The sequence below is a fragment of the Panthera onca genome, chromosome D1 (assembly GCF_046562875.1).
Source record: "Panthera onca isolate mPanOnc1 chromosome D1, mPanOnc1 haplotype 2, whole genome shotgun sequence".
Classification (NCBI taxonomy): Eukaryota; Metazoa; Chordata; class Mammalia; order Carnivora; family Felidae; genus Panthera; species Panthera onca.
Window position 1 is genome coordinate 95,395,374 of NC_138348.1, and position 22,249 is coordinate 95,417,622.

A 22,249-nucleotide genomic window follows, 5' to 3' on the forward strand; every position below is an offset into this window, starting at 1 on the left:
TACAGATGAAATGACATGATGTCTAGGATTTAATGTAAATAACTGGAGAACGGTAAAGACACGAGTGTAGAAGCGTGTGGTAGAGGACATTCAGACCAAGCAGGAAGTGCTCGATTTCATTGTACTATTCTTACCACTCTTGTAAAAGGAAATTTTCCATTAAATTAAAAAAAAATTTTTTCTTTAAGTGTTTATTTATTTTTGAGAGAGAGAGAGAGAGAGAGAGAGAGAGACAGCAAGCAGGGGAGGGGAGAGAGAGAGCGGGAGGCACAGAATTTGAAGCAGGCTCCAGGCTCCAAGCTGTCAGCACAGAGCCCCGTGCGGGGCTCGAACCCACGAAGCGCGAGATCATGACCCGAGCTGAAGGCGGTCAGGACCGAGCCGCTCAGACGCCCCTCCATTAAATTTCTTAAAAATTGCTTTGAACACTACCAGAGGACTCTGATGAATTCTACGGAGCAGGTTGCCATGACAATGCTGCACAGGGTACCAGCCCTTCCTGGCAGGTGGGGCAGGCTGTAGGCAGTCAGAGCTGGGCTCTTCCTCTAGCCCTGCCAGGAGAGAATGAGGAGAGCCAGCCCCTGGGGACCTGATTACCGTCTTCCTCAGAGAAGCTCCTGGTTAGACAGAGATGTGTATCTCGGCTTCTGGGAGCCAATGGAGGGAAGCAGAAGTATTTCTTCTAATATGGTAAACTAAGCCCTCAGGAAAGGCAGGCTGAAAAGAATACGGAATCTGGAGTCAGAAGTCTTGGATTCCCTCCTTGCCCCACAACCGGGGCCAGTTAACTTCTCAGCGCCTCCGTGTTCTCATCTGTAAAATGGGAATATGGCTACCATCTGTATCAGAGAACTGGTGTGACGGTAAGATGAGACCTCATTCGGGGAGGCGAGAGGCAGCATGGTGCGGTGGGTCGGACGCTTGGGTCCGAACCGTGGCTCCGTTGTACCATCCACACGGTCAAGTACTCAATACGTGAAAACTGTTGCAATTAATTATTTACGGAAAAGCAATTTGTTCAAGGCTTCAAAGTGAGTCAGCAGGGTACTACTCAGGAGGAGAATCCGCACTCGGCTGGCCTCCCCACTACCCTTTGAGCCTCTCTCATGGCTCGATGTGGGCAGCTGATTCACAACCGCTCGCTTTTTCGACCGCGCAGGCAAGACGGAGACGGGAAGATGGGCCATTCCTGTTCCGACAGCTGGGCCACCCCGGGTGGCAGTGATGAATCAGCCTTGCTACCGGCCTTGCATACTCAGCCCACAAAGCTTCCCAAGCAGAAGAGAGCATCAGGGATGCCCTGACCAAGCGGAGGTTGTGTGATGGCAACCGATGACGGCCTGTCTCTCTGTGCCCTCGTCCCCCGCAGCACTCAGCAACCTCCCAGGCTCCTCCCAGCTTCTGAGTACAAGCATATTTTTTTTCCAGCTGCCGGGATCAAGCTGGCAAGAGGGACGCACGTGTGTGCACGTGTGCACACGCGTGTGCATGCATTACGTGTTAAGCCCGGGCCCATTACCCCAGCGGGACGGTGCGCTGTGTCAGTGCCAGAGCAGAACAAGAGGAAACAGGACACCCAAACAATGGGCGACAAGAGCCTCACTTTCCTGGGCCCTGCTCTGTGTAGAGGTGTCCCCAGAGGACCTCCCTGCACATGTGGCTTCAGAGTGGAGAATTCAGCTGGAGTTTCCCAGGACCTGTGTTCCGAATCTCACCAGTATCTATCTGCATCCAAACACAAAGCCCAAGACGTACCAGGAGGCAAAAACTCCACTCCCTTTGTGAGTGACTGTTTGTTCGACTGAGGAGTCTGGCTGGGAAAAGAGAAGGGTAACAGCTGAGGGTGTGGTTACGGATGTGGAATGTATTGTATTTTTTTTTAATTTTTTTTAATGTTTATTTATTTTTGACAGAAAGAGAGAGACAGAGCATGATCGGGGAAGGGGCAGAGACAGTGGGAGACACAGAATCCGAAGCGGGCTCCAGGCTCCGAGCTGTCAGCGCAAAGCCCGACGCGGGGCTCGAACTCATGGACCACGAGATCATGACCTGAGCCGAAGTCAGACACTCAACCGACTGAGCCACCCAGGCGCCCCATGGTTTGTTTTGTTTTTTTTTAATTTTACAATCTCTTGGATTTTACTGTAAGAATCCTTTAGGCTTGCTCCCATCTTGTGTAAGAAAACAAGTGGAACACTTGATTCGTGCATTCTATTATGCTTTTAAATAACTACTCTAATGAACGACCCATTAATTACCATGAATGAACAAGATTGAAATGAAAGCAAATAGGTATACATGAAATAATCTCTAGCCAAACTTCATTTCTTATGGAGTAGCACCTAATCTAAGTTTTATTTTGCTAAATTAAAAAAAAAAAAAAAAGCTTCGCTGTCTTATTTTGGGTGTGGAAAAGCCTTGGGTCTTGCTTTGCAGAATACATTTTCCTGGGACAGGCTGCTCATAGCATTTGGCTTTGACACAGCAGCTTTGACATTTAAAAAGCCCTTAACTAACTGCTTGCAATTTATCAGGAAGAAAAAGGTGATTCGCCTCTTAAGCATTGTTTATTCTGCTTATGTTATGGAAAAAAAAAAAAAAAAAAGAGAGAGAGAAGGCTCTAGATCCCCTTTCAAATCGGTTATACACGGAGCAGGGAATGAGCATTTGCTTGGAAGCAAGCAAGCCTGTTTTCGAGTCTTAACCAGTAAGTTGCTGTATTACGTTGAGAAAGTCATTTTCCCACTTAGGTCTCCATTTCCTTGTCTGAAAAGAAGCGTTTGGAATGTCATTCCCAGCTCACCGGGTTTTCACAATAAAGCATGAGGTTCAGGAGGTATCATGTGAAAGCTGAGGGTCCAAATCCTATAGATCGGGGGTCAGCCAACTACAGCTCACGGTCAAATCCAGCCTGCCACCTACTTTTATATACAACCCACAAGCGACGAATGAGTCTTACATTTTTAAATGGTTGGGAAAGAAAACAAAAACTCGAAAGAAGAATATTCGGTGACAGGTGAAAGTAACATGAAATTCGAGTTTCAGTAGCCATACATAAACTTTTATCAGAACACAGCCAAGCTCATTTGTTTACATATCATCTGTCTGCTTCTGTGTGACGACGGCGAAGTTAAGTAGTTGCCACAGAGACCATGTGGTCTGTTGAACCTAAAATATTTATTCTCTGATTCTTCATCAAGAAGATTCTTGATGAAGAAGATGATTCTTTCATCAGCAATTTGCTGACCCTTGCTATAGGTCAGTAGGTCTCCAGCTTTAACGTACATACGATGACCTAGGGATCTTATTAAAACATAGCTTCTGGGGCGCCCGGGTGGCTCAGTCAGTTAAGCATCCGACTTCAGCTCATGTCATGATCTCGCGGTCCGTGAGTTCGAGCCCCACATCAGGCTCTGTGCAGACAGCTCAGAGCCAGGAGCCCGCTTTGGATTCTGGGTCTCCCTCTCTCTCTGCCCCTCCCCAGCTCACACTCTGTCCCTCTCTCAAAAAGTAAACAGGGAAAAAATAAATAAATAAAAAATAAAACGTAGCTTCTAATTTAGTAGGCGTGGGGCAGAGCTCAGGCGCTGCATTTCTAACAAGCCCCAGGGCGCTGCCAGAGCTTGGACTGGGGACCGCACTTTGAGTGGCAAGGCGAGGCTCTATCAGAAAAATCTGGTTATGCCACGAACGTGCTCAATGTCCTTTGATGCCTTTCCAGAACCTTCAAAATAAACACTGGACTTCATACTCCTATGTGATTCTTGCCAGTCTGTACGGTTTCGTTGCCCACCCCCCCACACACCATGCATCTCATGCATATACCTGAACACACACTCCCACATGTGCCTTCTGCTCCCTGATGCACTGGGCTTGCTCATCCTTGTGCTGATGCACACACTGGTCTCTTCGTCTGGAGCATTCTCTCCTCTCCCCACCCCTCCCCCCTGCCCCGGACACGACCAATTGTCCAGCTTCTTGTCCTTCACGTTTCAACTCAAGTTTTGAAAGGAGCCTTTCCAGATTCCCTGAGGCTGAGTTGAGTGGCCCTTTAGTGAGGTCCCTTAGTATTTCATGGCCCTCGTCACAGCCTGAATCACACGCCCCGTGACCTGTGTCCTTAAAGCAGACGTCACTTCACTTATTCCTGCATGCAGGGGTATAACGTACGTTATTTGGAATGGGACAAATGAAATGCCCAGGGTCACCTAGCAAATCAAGTGAAGAGCTGGGACCACAGCCTACACCTTCGGGTTCCGGGCGTGTGTTTTCCTTTCCCCCGAGCCACACCTCAGAAATGGATATGCTCTGTTGTGACCGATGGGGGAATTCGTTTTATAGCGTTCCTAACAGAAATAAAGCCTGTGCTCTGAAACCCTTAGAGTGTTTGGGGAGGGCAGCCTCTTCCCGTGGCTGGCCACTCTGTAGGGTACCGAGAACTTCCGGGCCCAGGGAGCAGCTCCTGAAGACCTATCTCTGGAACCCTGGGCAGCAGGTCCTGGCAACAGCACCAGCAGGCTCGGCACCCAGAGCGGGGTGTCCATCGTCCCGGGGCGGGAGGGCGGCCAGGACTTATGCAAAGTGCTCAAAGGGCTCAGTGAGAAGGCCTGGGAAACAGATACCTGAGGCTTCAGGCATGTCCCTTCTTACTTCTTGTGGCTTCTACTTGCCAGTCGGTTACCTGAACCCAGAGGAATGTGGATCAGCCAGCCAGACATAGGCTGAGGGCAGCCACAGTGGAAAGAAGGGTGGGGATCCCTGTCAGCCAGCTGATCAAGAGGCCTGGGGAAGGAGGGGTGGGTGGTGGGAAGGGACAGTGCGTGGAGTGCGCCCCACCCTGAGTATGACCCCACTTTGCTGAATGTGGCATCTTCCCCACCCCTCCTCCACCTGGCCTAAAATTCCCATCCTTAAATTCACGGGGCTATTCTCTCCAGACGGCCACGGATGGTTGCTGTGGACTGAACTGAATGGTGTCCCCCCCCAGAATGCATATGTTGAAGTCCAACCCCCCTCACGTGATGGTATTTGAAAATGGGGACTTTGCGAGGCAACTGGGGTTAATAGATAAGGGCATGAGGGTGGAACACAGATCTGCTAGGATTCGTGTCCTTATAAGAACGACTCACCTAAGAAAGGCCATGTGAAGACACAGTGAGAAGGGAGCGGTGTGCAAACCGGGAGGAGGGCCCTCATCGGACCCCCTCACCCTCCCAGATCTTGATCTTGGACCTCCAGCCCCCACAACTGTGAGAAAATAACTGACTGTGGTTGAATCTGCCCAATCTGTGGCACTTTGTCAGGGCAGCCCGAGCTGACTATGACCGCAGCCTTCCTTCATGGGTTAATTTGATCAATTTCAGTTTCCTCCAATGAACCGTTATTAAGCTCATGAAGGCAGCAGGGGCCAGTGCAGCTTGGCTTGCCATCGTCTCCCCAGCACACAGCAGGGGGACACAGAAATAATAAATGTTAATAAAGGAATGAACGTATGGAGCGTTTGCTAGGGACTGGGCACCGCGGAAAGTGCGAGGGAAACAGGAGAAACTAAGACACCATCACTCTAAGGAGACACGGTCTAGTCTACGAGATGGATGTAAACCAACCCTGATGATGTGATGGGCCAAGTGCCCCAACAGAGGCATGGAACGGGGCGCATCCAATGTGCCGGGGCAACACGCAGGTGCGCATGCGCACACTTAGGTACGTGCCAGAGGCGCGAGTGTGCGCTCTGCTTCGAGATGGGAGTGGACAGAGCTGGACGCAGACGTGGGAAATGAGTAATGCGATCCGAGAAATTTTCTCAAAGGGCAGCATATTTGAAAAGGGCACAGATGATTTCACTCGAGAGAAAAGTGCACCCAGGAAAAAAGGCACTTGTTGATTCACTGATTCATTAACGAACTTGAGCCCGCGCGGGGGGGTGTTAAAATTGTGGGAAACTGAGCAAAGCTAGCTGAGTGCAACAAAGGGTACTAGGGCGGAGGGGAAGGAGAGGAAGAGGGGGCTGGAAAGACAGGCAGCAAGAAGCCTCACTGATACCTGATACCTGGAAACACACACACACACACACACACACACACACACAGAAGGGAGCTAAGGGAGGAGAAACCAGACATTTCAGCAGCAGAGGAATGTTGGACTGTGGGTATCTTGAAACATTCAAATGAAATCTTCAAATGGTCTTCAGGGGGAGGCAGAAAGGGAAAGGCTCCAAAGACAGACTAATGTGGGGATGTTGGAGTAGTCACTTACAAGCTGGAAAAAGCCTTTAATTGCTGTGCCTGGCTTTTCGCATTTGTAAAATGGAAACACTACTTACTAATCCCCTCAAGATGGAGAAGAGAGTAAAACACACACACACACACACACACACACGTAGTAGGATCACAACAAATGTAAGCTCTTACTAGCTAACTGTCTCTAATTAAGAACCTCCAAAAAAGCTCCCAACACCCTGAAGTTTCAAGGTGCTTCTCTGAAAGCTTGGAGGAAACCGGCTGCCTCACAGCACGTCATACCTTCTTGTTTGGTGATTATCCACCGCTTCTGTATCTGTCTGTCCCTTTCCTAATCTCCGGGATTCACAGGGGCCAGGAATGCATCCTGTTTGTCTGGGGCCCGTGGACCTACATGACATGGTCCTCGGCTCGTCAGAGGCGCTCCTTGAAACTTTGGATAATTAATTGCACAGATGGGCAAAGCAGATGTAAACCGTCTTACCCAAAGCATGTTCTAGAACTTTGACCTCACAGCCCATTGACTTCTTGAGACGACACGGTTGCAGACCAAACAGAGCAAAGACTCTGATCTCATCCGGGGACAGACGCATTCCTCTCCGAATTCCCACCAAATGGGAACGGCCACCCAACACTGAGCAGCCCATGTCACCTCCCTCTCAGAAGCGGCATCCACACTTTCGCAAGGAGAAGCAGACGCAACACTCAAAACAACTCTTAAAACACCTTCCTGCAATGTGGGCTATAAACACAGGAAACAGCAGCTGGCTGAGCCACCAGTAACGTTTATTTGCCAGTCAGGGTGCTAGAGCTCCGTGTGTGAGTTTAAAGCCGTCATCCAGGACCCAAAATAAGCGAGTAAAGCAGAAACTGAGGCACCCTGACTATAGGTCTAATGGTAAGGGCTTTGGAGTCAGAACCGCTAGGGTTAGAAACCCAGCTCTCTGCCCCTTACTCAATGCATGTTAAATAACCTTTTGAGCCTCCATTTGCGCATTTGCAAATGGGTCTATGAATACGAACTGCAGAGGTGTTCACCGAAGAGTAACTGACACAGTGTTTGGAAGGGGCTGAGGCTGGCGACTGGCACACAAAAGATGAATATGAATGGTCTTTACCATCATGCTCCTTGGTATCTGCCCGAAGGAGCCGAAAATTTATGCTACACAAAAGCCGGCCCATGGAAGTTCACAGCAGCTTTATTCAGAACTGCCAAAACTTGGAAGGTACCCAGATGTCCTTTATTAGGTGAATGGACGAATAAACTGGTGATCCAGATCATGGGATATTATTCAGGGCTAAAACGCAGTGAGCTAGCAAGCCGTGAAGACATGGCCGGACACTAAATGTACATTATGAAGTGAAAGGAGTCCATCTGTGAAGGCTCCATACTGTATGGTTCCAACTGTGTGACGTATTAGAAAAGGCAAAACCATGGAGTGGTTGCAGGAGGGGCAATGCTAGCAGTTGGAGGGGTTAGCGGGGTGCAGGGAGAGGTTGAACAGTTAACAGGTAGAGCACAGAGAGGCTCTGTAGAGCACTGCAAATACTCTGTATGATACTTTTTTTTTTTTTTTAACGTTTCTTTATTTTTGAGACAGAGACAGAGCATGAACGGGGGAGGGGCAGAGAGAGAGGGAGACACAGAATCGGAAACAGGCTCCAGGCTCTGAGCTGTCAGCACAGAGCCCGACGCGGGGCTCGAACTCACGAACCGCGAGATCATGAGCTGAGCTGAAGTCAGACGCTCAACCGACTGAGCCACCCAGGCGCCCCTCTGTATGATACTTTAATGACAGATACGTGTCGTTCTACATTTATCCAAATCCATAATAAGTATCACGACAGTGAACCCTAAGGTAAACTACAGGCTTTGGGTTGACTGTCATGTGCCAATGTAGATTCATCAGATGGAACACACACACCACTCGGGTGAGCCAATACTGATGATGGGAGAGGCTGTGCGTCGGGAGGTGGGGGGTGGACAGGGATAAATGGGAAATCTCTACACCTGCCACCCCATTTTGCTATGAACCTAAAACGGCTTGGAAAGATAGTCTTTAAAAATGACACCTATCTCCAGCAGCTCGGAGGACCTACTATAAATTCACTCGACAATGTCCAGATCTTTGAAAGCACCACGGACCCCAAAGCAGAGCTATTCGCTAGCCCCTGTGCTGTCCCATATCAGCTTCCTCCTCTCTCTGTTTCTGGGCATGGGGTAGAGTGCAATGAACGTTGAACGTATCTGATCACTTCTTGATCCTCCCTATTCGACCGGGAGCACCAAGACGGCAGGGGCCGTTCCTGAAGCATGTTTTTCCCTTTTGCTCCTAGCAGGATGCAAGCCCGATAATTGCATGTTGAAACAAACAAACACACAAAACAGCCCCATGAACAGGAAATTGGAGCAGAGGAGAAAGAGGCGCCCTGGACCCGGACATACAGCTCTACAATGGTACTCCCGATATTCTGGCAGGAGTCCAGCAGTGAGCTGAGAAAGGCTGAAGAAACATGATAATACTTCCTCCTTCATGGTGATCTTCTTCTTTTTCTTTTAAAGAAGAAAACTCCCTCTGTAAAAAAAAAAAAAGGCAATTCCAGAGCAAAGAAAACCAAACAAGGAAAGAACGTTTGATTCTTTAGCCAAAAGTGTTGCAATATACATTCTCTCCATCATCAAAAACTGCAGTGACAACAGAAAGAACATCAGCCCTTCTGGGATTTTTCTATTGCAAGGAGTTCAAGGCTGCCTTAAGCCTATTTCTTTTACTTTCTTAAAAACATTTTGTATTTTATTAAATTTTTTTGATGTTTATTTTTGAGAGAGAGAGAGACAGCACGTGAGCAGGGGAAGGGGCAGAAAGAGAGAGGGAGATACAGAATCCAAAGTAGGCTCCAGGCTCTGAGCTGTCAGCACAGAGCCCGACGCGGGGCTCAAACTCAGAAACCATGAGATCAAGACCTGAGCCCAAGTCGGATGCTTAAGGGACTGAGCCACCCAGGTGCCCCAAGGCTATTTCTTTCCTAGCTGAAAATTCCAGCCTCCTAAGTCTGTAAAAAACTCAAAGCCATCTTTCTTCCCGTTCTGTCCGACTTACAAGTTCTTTCTCTTCCTAGTGTTAGGGCTGCTTCTCTGCCCTGGCGTGGTTACATTGAACTTGTACATCCGCTCTGCATCTTGCTCACTGCTGCTTCTCGGAGCCTCTGCCCATTCCCTCTGTCCCAAGGGGATCACATGCCCAGAGCCGAGAGACGTGAGTGAATACGTGCCCAGCAAGGGAGTGCTCAATGCTCACTCCTTCTGAGGTCCTTGCCCAGCTCCCTGAGTTCAGCACCACAATGTCCTTTCAGCCCGGGGGGTGTGGATAATCCATTCCTAACCAACCCTGGGCGGGGCTGCTCTAGAAGGTGACACCTTCCAAAAGGGAAGGGGATGTTCAGAGAATCCCAGAGGCTTGGCATGGAGACACTTTAGAGACAGGGGGCTCGGAGGTCATGTCCACGTCCCACTAGCTCTTCCTACCTCTGGGCTGTTCAGTATCTCAGGGAGTCAGTAAGCTTCCTCCGTGGGCTCTCTATCTGTATGCTCACAGTTCTGGGACTGCCTCGTTGTACCCTTTACTAGCTTTGTGTGCATTTCACTTTTGTAGGCGTCTTCTCTTTTGTTCCCCCCATATGTTAAATAGGGGAAATGATCTGTTGTGCTGTCAGAGCTGTGGAGACAATCTTGCATGTGAGGGCACCTACCCAGAAGGATACCTTCAGATTTCATATCCTTCCCCACAGACCTCAGATCCAGGCTGGATCCCCACCGGGACTTCAGACGTGTTCTCCACCCCGGAACACCTGAGTCCTTCTGAGGAGGCTGATAAGAAAGCTCAGTCACTCATAACCGGAGAGAGAAAACATGACCTCCAGAGGCAGAACACATCACGGTTGGGCCATCGGTTTCCAAACTGTGTTTCTGGTGACCTGGAAAGTGCCCACCCCCAGCAACCGAACTTCCCAGCGAGGTCCACAAAATAAGCAGCCTCTTTTCCTATGTCAGCACTCTAGCCAGCTATCAGAGGAGAGAACCTTCCTCTGTCTCTTATCACATGATATTGCAGTCATCTGCTTGAGTCTTTCTTGCCCAAGACCTTGAGGGCTCCCTGAGCTCAGAGACAGGGTCTTCCTCGTATTTCTATGTCTAGCGCACAGCACAAGTCCCGGCTGCCTGGCACAAAGTCGTTGCTCGGCACATTTTTTGTTGAATCAACAGGATCTTCTTTCTGCCCTGCCTCAACATCTCCCATATATCCCTGTAAATCACGTTTAGCCCCACACTACCTGTCTCCCAGGTCAACTCGGAAACGCACTGGTCAGATCCCCACCATGCGAGAGACGGACGGGAGAAATTAAAAAGAAATTCAAACGAGACTCGCCCCCTTATCTTCCACATCTTTCGGAGCCAGCTGCCGAGGGAACAGCAACCCTCCTTGTTGCTGCAAGGTCCCCTGAGAGTCCTTCCATTTGAAAGCCTTCACCAATCGCGCATGATACAGGCCATCTTGTTCGAGTGATTTCCCTGGCGTCCCTCCTCCTCCTCCGCTGGCCCGCCTCAGGGCTGGCAGCCGCAGGCCATAATAACAACACAAACACACTTGTCACCCCCCCCCCCCGCCACGATTTGGTGGATGAAGTGACACCCAGGGGTCCGTGGCGTCTGAAGCAACCAGACGGCAGAGGGGCATGTATGGCCGCGGTCCGTTCAGCCTCACAGTTGAGAGGCCGTGACCTTACATTTGGAGGAAGAGAAGAACTTCCAACGTTCTCCTCAATCCTGACGCGCGAAGGTGCCGTAGGTCTGAGTGAGGTCCGAGGTCCCTACGGGGCTCATCGTGATGATGTGTTGATTTTGAAGACCTACCTAAAAGCGGACTCCCCCGGGGGCCCCTGTCATCATCACCACACCGCTGGCGTGCCAAGGAGTCTTCCTGATAGGGAGAGCCACTCTGTGTACTTGTGAGCGGGCCCGAAGGCAGCAGTGGTGTGGTCAGGGTCCAGCACTGAGAAGAACCACTCCACGTGCCTCGACCAGCACCCCCCCCTCATCGCCCTGCCCCCCGCCTCCCCAACGTGTATCCGATCAACCGAATGCTACTGAAATTAGCCCTAGGCCCCAGGTCTTAAAGACGTTGGGAAGCGAACTTAGAAACTCACGGAAGATTTACAGTGGCTCATTAACTTAAACCCAGAGTCCCCTCCTATGCCCCAAGCCATGCTGTGATTCCAGAGCTACTGATCTGAACCACCACATCTACCATTTACTGATGAGTCAGGCTCTGCACCATTTCGCGTGTATTCGCTCATTCAAACGAGGATCAGGCAAACCATTATGTTCTCTGCCCGAAGAGCCCCTCATGGAGGCCACGGGAACAGCATCCTTCCTGTTTCTATTGTGGAGGCCGGAGAAGTGGCCGGCAGGGAACGTGGTGTTCTGTAAATTCTTCAGTACAATCCTGTGCCTGTCTTCTCAAAGTCCGGAGCTGAGATGGGTAGTACACACACACACACACACACACACACACCCTTTCAGCAAGAGTGATAATGTCACTGTAACTCTGTACAACATCAGTAGACGGCCAACCACATTGCAATTATTTGAGCGCAGTAACAGATTAAACCAGTGACCCCAGTTCGGTGTAATCTAAGGCCATCACATCATTTCTCCGGACCTCAAGTTTGCTTCCTTCTACTCGTCACGCTTTGCGAAGCACAGCCACACATCAACGCGGTGGGTGTGGGTTAGGAACTCAGACCTGGGAGTCTGACTGCCTGGAGTTTGCATCTTGGATCTACCACTTACTAGCTGTGTGGTCTTGGGCCACTTACAAATTGCTGGGCCTCAGTTTTCTCATCTATAAAATGGGGGTAATAACAGTTCCTATCTCATAAGGCTGGTATGTGGAATAAACAAAACAATGTACACGTAAAGTTTTAAAATACTGCCTGGCACACAGTAGGCGCTCAGCGAAGGTTAGTGAGGAGCATTCAAGGCTCCCGTTGGAATGATGAGGGTTGACAAGACAGCAGATGGGTTAGCAACCGGAAAGGCAAATGAGGAGCGCCTGCTAGACCCCCATTCTGTGCCAAACATCATGAACTAAGAGGACAGGCAGACCAAGTGTGTAACACACATGTCGTGGCAGACAGGACAATGGTCCCCAAAGACGCCCATGTCCTAATCCTCTGAACCTATGAATATGTTCCCTTACCAGGCAAAAGGGACTTTGCAGATGTGCCTAAGTTAAGCATCTTGAGCTGGAGCGATGTGGTCCTTAGGTCTTTCTAGAGGGAGGCAGGAGAGGAAGAGACAGATGGAAGCAGAAGTGGGTGTGGTCATTCTGTTGATGGAAGAAGGGGCCATGAGCCAGGGAATGCAGGCAGGCTCTGGAAGCTGGAAAAGTCAAGGGAACCAGTTCCCTCCGAGAGGGACAGCACAGCGCTGTGGACATCTTGGTGTTAGCCCATAATACCCATTTTGGACTTCTGATCTCCTGACTGTAAGAGAATGAATTCGTGTTGTTTTAAGTCCCCAATCTGCGACAGAAGCAATAGGAAATTATACTACACGTGGCTTTAGTCACATGTACTGTGTTTCACAAAACGTCTTGTCGTTCACAAAAGCCCCTTGGCTAACTCATTATGACTCACATCCCTACTTCCCAAAAGGGGGTGCAGTGAAAATTTAAGCATCCAGAAGGAAGTGTTCACTTTGATGGAACTGGCCTCTCGTGTGGCTGCTCACGTTCCTTGCTCAGAGTTTGCCTCTCTGAAACATCGGAGCTTGCTCAAGGAAGACTAGAACAGCCTACCAGACGTCACACAAAACCAACAGTTCACAGACTTTCTGGAAGAGCCTCAAAGTCCCAGGACCCAACCACTGATAAGTACTATCATATCATGTGTGCATGACTTTTTGTCATTTTTCATTACATTTTCATTACATATGTATAAATGTGTATACACATTGCCTCATTTTGATTCATCCAACCTATCAAAATACTTGATCAAAACCACATCCTCAGGGACACCTGGGTGGCTCAGTCTGCTAAGTGTCCGACTTCAGCTCAGGTCACGATCTCACAGTCCATGAGTTCGAGCCCCGCGGTGAGCTCTGTGCTGACAGCTCGGAGCCTGGAGCCTCCTTGGGATTCTGTGTCTCCCTCGCTCTCTGCCCCTTCCCCACTCACACTCTGTCTCTCAAAAATGAATAAATGTTAAAAAAAAAAAAAAATTAAAAAAGTAAACACGCATCTTCAGAAAGTGACAGATCCAGAATCTGAAGCTAGTCTTTTTGTCTCTAAAGCCGGCCTTCCTTCCCCCCAGAGCAGAAGGCAGTATTTGTTCTTACCTTCCAGGATGGGTGGCCGAGACACCTAAGGGTCCTAGAGGTGACCATTCCAACTGGCCAGAGACAAATTAGCTCCCTCTTCCAGAGGCTGAGATGTAAGCACATGGCAGGCAGAAGGAGGGGAGCAAAGGGAAAGAAAGGGCAGAGAACCTGTATGAAAGGGTTGATCAAGGGACTAGCCCAGTCCATTCCTCCAGGAAATGGAGGCGAAAAGCCTTGTTAGAAATCTCCCTCTTGGCGGCAGAGCCTGGACTCAGGGAAGTCGCCTGATGTATATAAAAAAGAAACTGTTCTGGCCTGGGAGTCAGGAGGCCTAAGGTCCACTTCTGTCATAGACCAGCTGTTGGTCTTGAAAAAGTCACTTCATTTGTTTGTCTCATTTTACTTTTACGTAAAAAGAGGAAGTGGGGCTGGAGAAGGTTCACCGGCAATTCTCACTACACATTGAACTTCTTCGCCCCAAAGCAAACCATACCATCCATCATACGGGACTCTCCAGCCAGGAGCAAGAGATTACCATCACGCGGTTAAATACTAGGCACAGTCTGGGAGGTCAAAACTAACGAACGTCTCTTGAACACCTGTGTCTACCTACACCTTCTGTTATCTGTAGCTTTCACAAAGTATCGTGTTCACGACGCTGTTCATTTTCACATTCTTTGGCGACCCACGAAGAACCACCGCTCGCCAAACCACCGAAACTTAAAACTATATATTCTGTTCTCTACGTCACCCATGCCTACCGACTCTGAGAAATTCAACGTAAAACCTACTATGTAAACTATAACTTCCTTTTCTTTGGAGTAAAAGCACTCTCTCCAACCTTGATTCAGGTGCCCCCATTTCAAGATCTTCTCTTGGTTCCCTCTCCCTCTTCTTTCCTCCAGCATTTCCTTCCTGAGCACCCAATAAAGCCGTCACCCGTTCAGGGGCCACACATCCCCGCTCGTCTCCGGGTTGTAGGGGAGGGCAGGCAGACCCATGTGTGCGAACCAGCTTGCCATGACTTAGGAGACTGGACAACACCTTCTCTTGGGGACACGGAGGCTGCTCCAGTCCCTGACCACCAGCCACCTCATGAGTCTTGATGTCTTACAGACGGAGCACAGATCCCCAGCCTTCCTTGAAGAGCTATTTCTGATGCAGAGATGGTAGTAACAGGTGCTTACTGGAGAGAGGAAATTACAGAAAATGAGCTGAGCGCATGGCAGGCTGAGATTTCACCATCCGGAGACCAAAGAGAGGAGGAACTGAGAAGGTTTCTCACTGCTTTAGCCACAGTCCTTAGGGCATTGGCGGGCAGGCAGTAACCACCGGGAAAGACTGAAATGAATCAAGTGTCACTCCAGCAAGGAGAATCAGGTGACCTTGGCCTGGTTTCCAGTGAGGACAGGTGAGTTCAGATATGGATGGGTGGAGGCAGGGTTCTGAGATATGGATGGGGGAGCAGGTGAAATCTCTAGTGGTGAGGGAATCCAAAGGGGAGATGATTCTTACATCAGAGATCCCAGATCATCTGTCCATTCACGGTTAGATCCCAGTCAGCGGCCTCAATTCCAGAAAGAAGACTCCAGCCGTCCGAGGAAAGAGTTCTCAGAGAGCAGGGTGGCATCCCAGGGGTCTGATCCTCAGGAAGTCTGGGGACGCTGGAGAGGATTGCCAGAAACCCCACAGAGAGGCTTTGGAATCTTCGTCTGGGAACACCTCCTCCACAACCAACAACTTCACTCACTTTGGAAGTGCAGAGCGAATGGATGATTTTGTGGACCTCGATCTTTTTCATGAAATTCTCTTCTCCCCTGTCCTCTTCCAGGACGCCTGTCATTTCGTTCTTTTCCTGCCTCTTGAACCATTCCTCTTAGCCTCCTTCACCTTCTTTCTTCCCTACCCACCAGCTCGTCCCCGCAATTCTATCCTTGGGGGTTGGCTCCTTTCCTTTTCTTTGCTCTCTGCCTGTTCTTTACACCTGCCTCCTGCTCCCATCAGTTCCCAGCCCGACCTCCCCTCAGAGCTCCAGATCCCTCTTTCCTGATCTATGTGTTCACAGCACCTCTAACGTGTCCCAGAGTACATCATCGCATCCTCTGGGTCACCCAACCTTCTGTGTGTCCTAAGTTGGTTGGTAATGTTTCCACCTTTCCGATTTGCCAAGCTCAAAATCTTGGGCTACCTTTCCGCTGCCCCTCCTCCTCGCATCCAATGGATCATAAATCCTGTCGATTCCATTTCAAAAATATCTCTAGAATCTGGCTCTTGTAATCCCAATCCGAGTCCTACTAATCGTCCACTGGGACCATTACAGGCACCTTCCAAACTGGATTCCATGTGTAGTGCTGCTCTGCTCTGTTCCATTCTTTCCACCGCCTTCTCGCTTTAAGACTTTATTTCCCACAACCTCCGGCCCCAGCGCATTTTTCCACCTCACCTCTCACTACTTCTCTGTCTCCTTCCCACCAATCCCAGCCCCGGGGTGCCTTGCTCTGAAGTCCAGCTGTTCCCTCTGACTGAAATGCGTCCTCTCCTCATGCCCAGAAAAATCTCTACTCATTACTTAAGGTCTGCCTTAATGATCACCTCCTCTGCTTTCCTCAAAACCTTCTTCAGTTACACTAATTGTTTTTTTCTGTGGTCCCGCAGGGCTTATTTCAAATCTCAACCACAGCACTAATCATATTGCTCTATCACAATTAGTGTCTCCACGTCTTTCTCTCTCGAGGAAGGCTGAGCTTTTGGAGAAGAGAGACAACCGTCACATCCCTAACAAGTTCCTGGCATACAGGAGGCACTCAGTAAAATGCCAGTGGAAGAGTGAAGGAAATAACATCCAACCTCAACTCAGGCCCAGCTATGGGCCAGCCGTGTCTTTTGGTGGCCAAAATGTCTCCTTCTCTTTCCAAGCTAGATAGTGACAGCGGGGGAGAAGACGGGAGAGTCATGAGCAGAGTGAGTCAAGAAACTCAAGTTTAAATTAAAATCTTATCTTCCCTTGTGGTACAATATGAGATCATTCAAACGGTCTACTCATCTTCCCAAACTCCCCCCCTCTCACACTGAAGGGTGCTGCGGCCATTCTGTGCACACCTTGAGTTTACCTCAGGGCTTCCTGTCTGGTTACAGCACCCTCTTCCTCTCACATACACACTGCATCTATCTCTTGCAGCGCATGGACCACATTTTATCATAATTTTCTATCTTCCGCACTAGACTGCCAGTTCCTTGAGGGCAGAGGTTATATATAATGATCCTCTGTACTCCCGACTCCTGTTATCACAGGTTATCACAGTTGCCCATAAATACGTAATAAAGTGCATATACATTTAAAAACCAAAATTGGCACTGGGGCACCCGGGTGGCTCCGTCCGTCAAGCCTCCGACTTCGGCTCAGGTCACAATCGCTCGGTTCGGGAGTTCGGGCCCCGCGTCGGGCTCTCCGCTGTCGGCACAAAGCCCGCTTCGGATCCTCTGTGCCTCTCTCTCTGCTCCTCCCCCACCTCTCAAAAAGAAAATAAGCATTTTTTTTTTAATTTAAAAAAAACTAAAAAAAAAAAAAAAATTCTTAACGGGCATTACGAAACACTTGATGGAGATAACACCTGCAATGTTACGCTGTTTTTTTGTTTGTTTTTTTTAAGTTTTGTTGAAGTAGAGTTGACACACAATGTTGTTGTATTAATTTCGGGTGTACAGCATAGTGATTTGGCAAGACGATATGTAACGCTGTGCTCACGGCAAGTGTGGCTACCGTCAGTCACCAGAAAACTCTATTATGGTACCACTGACGTACTCCCTACGCTGCTGGGCCCTTCATTCCTGTGACTTATTCATTCCCTACCTGGACGCCTAGATCTCCCTCTCCCCTTCACCCGTGTTGCCCACTCCCCCACCTTCGGCAACCATCAGTCTCGTCTTCTGTATTTGGGGGCCTGTTTCTGCCTTTTGTTGGTTTGTTGATTCATTTGTTTTTTAGATTCCACCTATAGGTAAAACCGTATGGTATTTGTCCGGGCTTTCCTTTCCCCTGTCTTGTTCTTCAGGATTTCATTCGTTAAGAGGCCGGGTAAAGTAGGCATTGTGCCCTTCTCTTCCCTGCTTGCCTCGCAGAGAGTAAAGTTCAATAAGGCTGGAGGGAGAAGGGACCAGAAAAGAAAAGAGAGAGGAGAGAAGAAGGGAGGCCGGGAGGGCAGGGAAGGGACAGGCCAGGGAAGAGACGCCGGACGTATTTGTGCTAGTTCTCCAGGGTGGGTGCGATCTGCTTAGGCAGAAAGCAAACAAATGACGGGTCCCCGCCGTCGATTCAAGGACAGGATGGTTACGGTCCGACGCACAAGACACCACTGGTTCAGAATTCCGGCTGCTCCGTACGGTTCTGAGTGTGTTTGTCTGTGTTTAAATAGACCGGATACATGAGCAGCCACTGGAGGCACATTTCTTCCCTGCCCTGTAAGCGTTTCCTACCCGAGATAAGAGACCGAACATTTGGAGAGGGAAGGCTCACTATAAATATTTTGGAACGGGGCACAGCCAACACGGAAGCGGGATTCTAAACAAGCCGGCTACCTGATTCCGAGAGAAGGTTTACCCAACAAAACCAGAAGAGAAGTCTGAACCGTTCGGCTGCCTCTGGCCATCTGTGCTGTCCGCGTCCCCTTGGCATTTTCCGGGCTGCTGTGAGCTGCTCTGGTGGTGTTCCTTTCAGCTTCCCGCTGTGGGTGGCGACGGCCCTCATCCCTGGCGGGGTTCATTGCCACGGCTGCTTTATGTACAAGAGTGTTCACGCTTCCACTGGGGCAGCCGAACACAACGGGAACTGTTGTTATACCAACAGCCGGTGACTTCCAGAAGGGGAGATGCCCCTTTGATTAAAAAGGTGCCCGTGGGCAATTTGTTTCCCCCAGGGGCTGGGCTCCAGGCACCTACCTCCTCTCTCAGTTAACCAGCACTTTCCTTGTGTTTTTGCAAGAGAGCACATCATGTGCCAATTTGAAAATTACACTATTGTGTACTACTTAAATGACGCCCCCCTCCCCGCTCGTTGTAATTACCTCCTATCATTCTTTCTTCCCGTTTGTTTACTCTCCAGAATTTCAGTTGTCAGTCCTGAACCGTTTTCTCTGAAGGGAGACGAGAAGAATTTGACGGCAAAGCACCGGAAAAAATAAAACAGACACGGAGAAGCCAAATGCTCTGGAACAGACAAGCACACAAGAGGCGGTGAAAACATCCTCGTGCTGTCCAGAGACACCTGTCCGCGTCACCCTCGCGTCACCAGAACGCCTGAGATGTGGTTGACTTCGACCCCTTTTGCAGGTGGCAAGTCTGAGGCCCGGAGAAGGAAAAGGCTGGGTATGAAGCCACATGGCCAAAAAATGACAGCAGAGCAAGAGTGCAAAGCCAGGGTCTGACAGAAAGGTAAACTGAGTTTGCTTTATGCTACCACTGGGCTACCAGTGGGGTGTGAGCGGAGTACAGAGCCTTCAGACTATCACCCGGGCCCAGAAGGATGCACAGGAGGGTCACTGTGGAGGATGGCAGTCAGCTAGAGAGAGTTCCAGGCTGCCTCTGACAGCCGACTTCAGAGGGCCAGGTGGTGAAACTTGGCATTCATCTTCCCCTCCTGAGAACCGCGCGGAGTTTACTAGGATGCTGCGCACATAGTAAGAGCTCAGGCGATTTCTGGATGTTCGTCTGAGTCATTCGTTAATAGGCCTCCTCCCCATAAACAGTAGGTGGCAAGGAACCCGCCTGCAAAGTCGCCAGGCAAACGGGGGGGCTGTTGGCCAGAGGGACCCACAAGACAGGAGCCCTCCTATCACATGACCCCGAGCACCTGACAGAAGGTCTGCCATACCCATGCACCCACCCTCCAGCGACATTCTCCCATAAGCCTCTGGGTGACACCCAGTGCCCCCTGGGAAATTCGTCCAATGAAGAAGACAAGAGCTGTCGGTCCCGGTGGGGACCACAAGCGTCTCGCTCTCCAGAAGCCACCCAGTTCTGCCGGGACTGTGCCCATCACAGTGCAGAGAAACCGTTCTTGAATGAGCTTTTCTCCGCCCCTCTCTCCAGGGCTACAGTCTGATTCCATTTGAGACGAATCAGAAGCCAACCATATGGCACTCCTACAAATCCCCAAGCCGGGCCATTTATGATAGTCAGCAGCTCGGGCAGCACCGGCTCGGCTCCAGATCTGCTTCTACTCCGCCTGGCACCCCTCAGGGCGCTCCACGGACAGGGGTGCAGGGGGAACAGAACCCAAGTACCGAGGAATGGCATAGGCTCTACCCCCGGCTCACTTCTTTAGGCCCACGGCTCAGTGAGGCGTGAGGAGATGAAACGCGGGGGCAACAAAGGAGCCGTGCAGGATAAGATCACCGCTGGAGTGGCCGTGACGCCTGTGTCTGCACCCAAGGCTCACTGAATGCCACACGCGCCGGGACTGTTGGCACGGAATGGCACCCTCAGCCTTTCCAACAGCCCTTCAAGGTACGTATGTCATTGTCAACATTTTACAGACGAGGAGACGGAAGCATTGCACACTGGACGGCCGGCCCCCAGGTCTCCCGGCTGTCTGAACGGCCACGGTTGACACGTCGGTGTAGGAGGCAGATGATGATGGGGTCTGTCCAGTTCCCGGCTGCCCAAGTAGAGGGGCGCCCTGTCACAAGCACACACGCGTCGGGTGCCTGCTGGGATCAGGGGGACGCTGACACCTCCACCACCACTGTCATCGGCCAGAGTGGAGATGGCAGGGGACCCAGGACTCCCTAGGTTTATTGCTTCTCTGAAAAGGCAAGCCTTTAGCTCTGAGAACTAATTAGTGCCCACCGCGTGAAAAGCAGCCAGAGTTTGAGGCAGCGGAGGGCAGGGGGCAGGTGGTGACAAAAACCAGAGGACAGAGTCCCGAAGCATGGTGCTCTTCGCTCTTTGTGGCACTGAATCTCCTGAACCTCAGTTTTCTCATGAAACCATCCAATGTCTGAGACTTGAGAGTGATTACGTATATAAAGCTGCCCGGTCATCTCTAAGGTGGTCGAAAAATCTAAGGTAATATTATTAGGGCGTCGCGGGACTTCCACAGAAAGTGGAACCCAAGGGGTTATAATTACGTTAGCAGCAAATTCAAAGCCCTCAAGACCTACCAGCGACAACAGGAGATGAACTACTGATTCATGGAAGAATCTCAAAAATATAAGGCTGAAGGGGAGAAGCCAGGCAGGCATAAGAGTATATACACTGTAGGATTCTGTGTCCATGCAGGTCTAGAAAATGCAAGCTAATCTGCAGTGACAGAAAGCAGACCAGTTCCCCAGGGATAGGGTGGAGAAGAAACTGACTGCAAAGGGGCGCAAGGGAACTTTCAGGGGTGACAGGCAAGTGCTGTGTCTTACGGCGGTGATTCCACGGGGGTGTTCATATGTCAAAGCTGATCAATCCTTCGATAGATTTCATTTCAGGTACATAAATTTTACCTCAATAAAATTAAAAATAAAAATGCGTGTCGAAGTCCCCTCCCTTTGAGGCCACCTGAGGGGCTCGGTCGGTGAAGCGTTCGACTCTTGATCGCAGGGTGGTTGAGTCCGAGCCCCGTGTCGGGCTCTGTGCTGACAGCTCAGAGCCTGGAGCCTGCTTCGGATTGCGTCTCCCTCTCTCTGCCCCTCCCCCGCTCGTACTCTGTTCTCTCTCTCTAACATAAATAAATAAATAAATAAATAAATAAATAAATAAATAAATAAATAAAACGAGCCTTTAATCATGTGCTTTACCTCACAAGACTGCCGTGCCAATCAAGAGGGCAATTTGGTGCCCGTGAGAGTAATTTTTTCAACTGCGAAATAACACACAGACGTAGAGGAGTGTCGGATGAACGTGCGGTCTAGCCGGGTAGCTTCGAGAATTCTTTGCCTCGCCCACCTATAAGAAAGATCCTTTCACCCCCAGGTGGGTCGGGGTTTGTCTTCTCTCTCTCCCCAGGGTCCCTGCCCAGAAGTGGCCACAACTCAGGGATGCTGAGTTAACCAAGCACTTTCAGAGGATCTAAGGTCAACCACCAGGTAAGCTAGAGAAGGCCAGAGAAACTGGATACTTTAATTCATGGGCTCTGCAAGGTGCCTCTCAGTTGCACGCACAGCCAGCTCTGAGGGTGTTTTCTCTTTGCGCAGCGAGGCAGAGCGAATGCAGCTTACCGTCCCAAGGAAAGTTCCTTCTTCTACCGTCCTGCTCTTCAACTAGGCATCGTTCAAATATGCTTCATAGGAAAAAAGGTCGACCTAACGGCACATGACCATCTTCGCTGGAGACCTCAACCAGCAAGCACCTTACCTCCGTTTCTTCCAACCCAACACAACAATACCATAATCCTATCTGTCTGGCGTCCACATTATATTTTTAACTAATTCGAGATCCTTTCCTGCCCGTGACGCGTTGTGTCTTCACAAAGCCCCGTGAGTTACACAGGCTAGGTGTTGCTGTGCCTGGAAGCTGATCGGGATATTGAGGAAAATGGAAAACCTAAAAGCTTTCTGTGTCAGAAGCGGGACCCGCACATGGGCCCCGGATCCCCTGCCCCCCCCACCCCGCCCCACCCCATCCTTTTGCAAGACTGTATCTTTCC

General features: G+C 50.1%; 1 protein-coding gene and 1 long non-coding RNA gene across 4 annotated transcripts in view; both read right to left on the reverse strand.

The window, feature by feature from the left end:
• The window catches only part of UBASH3B (ubiquitin associated and SH3 domain containing B), a 143,970-nt gene that overhangs the window by 117,245 nt on the left and 4,476 nt on the right, over nucleotides 1-22,249 (reverse strand). The gene's annotated exons all lie outside the window — the stretch shown is intronic.
• On the reverse strand, nucleotides 212-22,186 carry LOC132661014 (uncharacterized). The gene is made up of 2 exons (XR_009602013.3): nucleotides 18,681-22,186; nucleotides 212-18,420 (listed from the first exon to the last, which is right to left on the reverse strand). It is a non-coding gene; the product is annotated as an uncharacterized LOC132661014 (long non-coding RNA).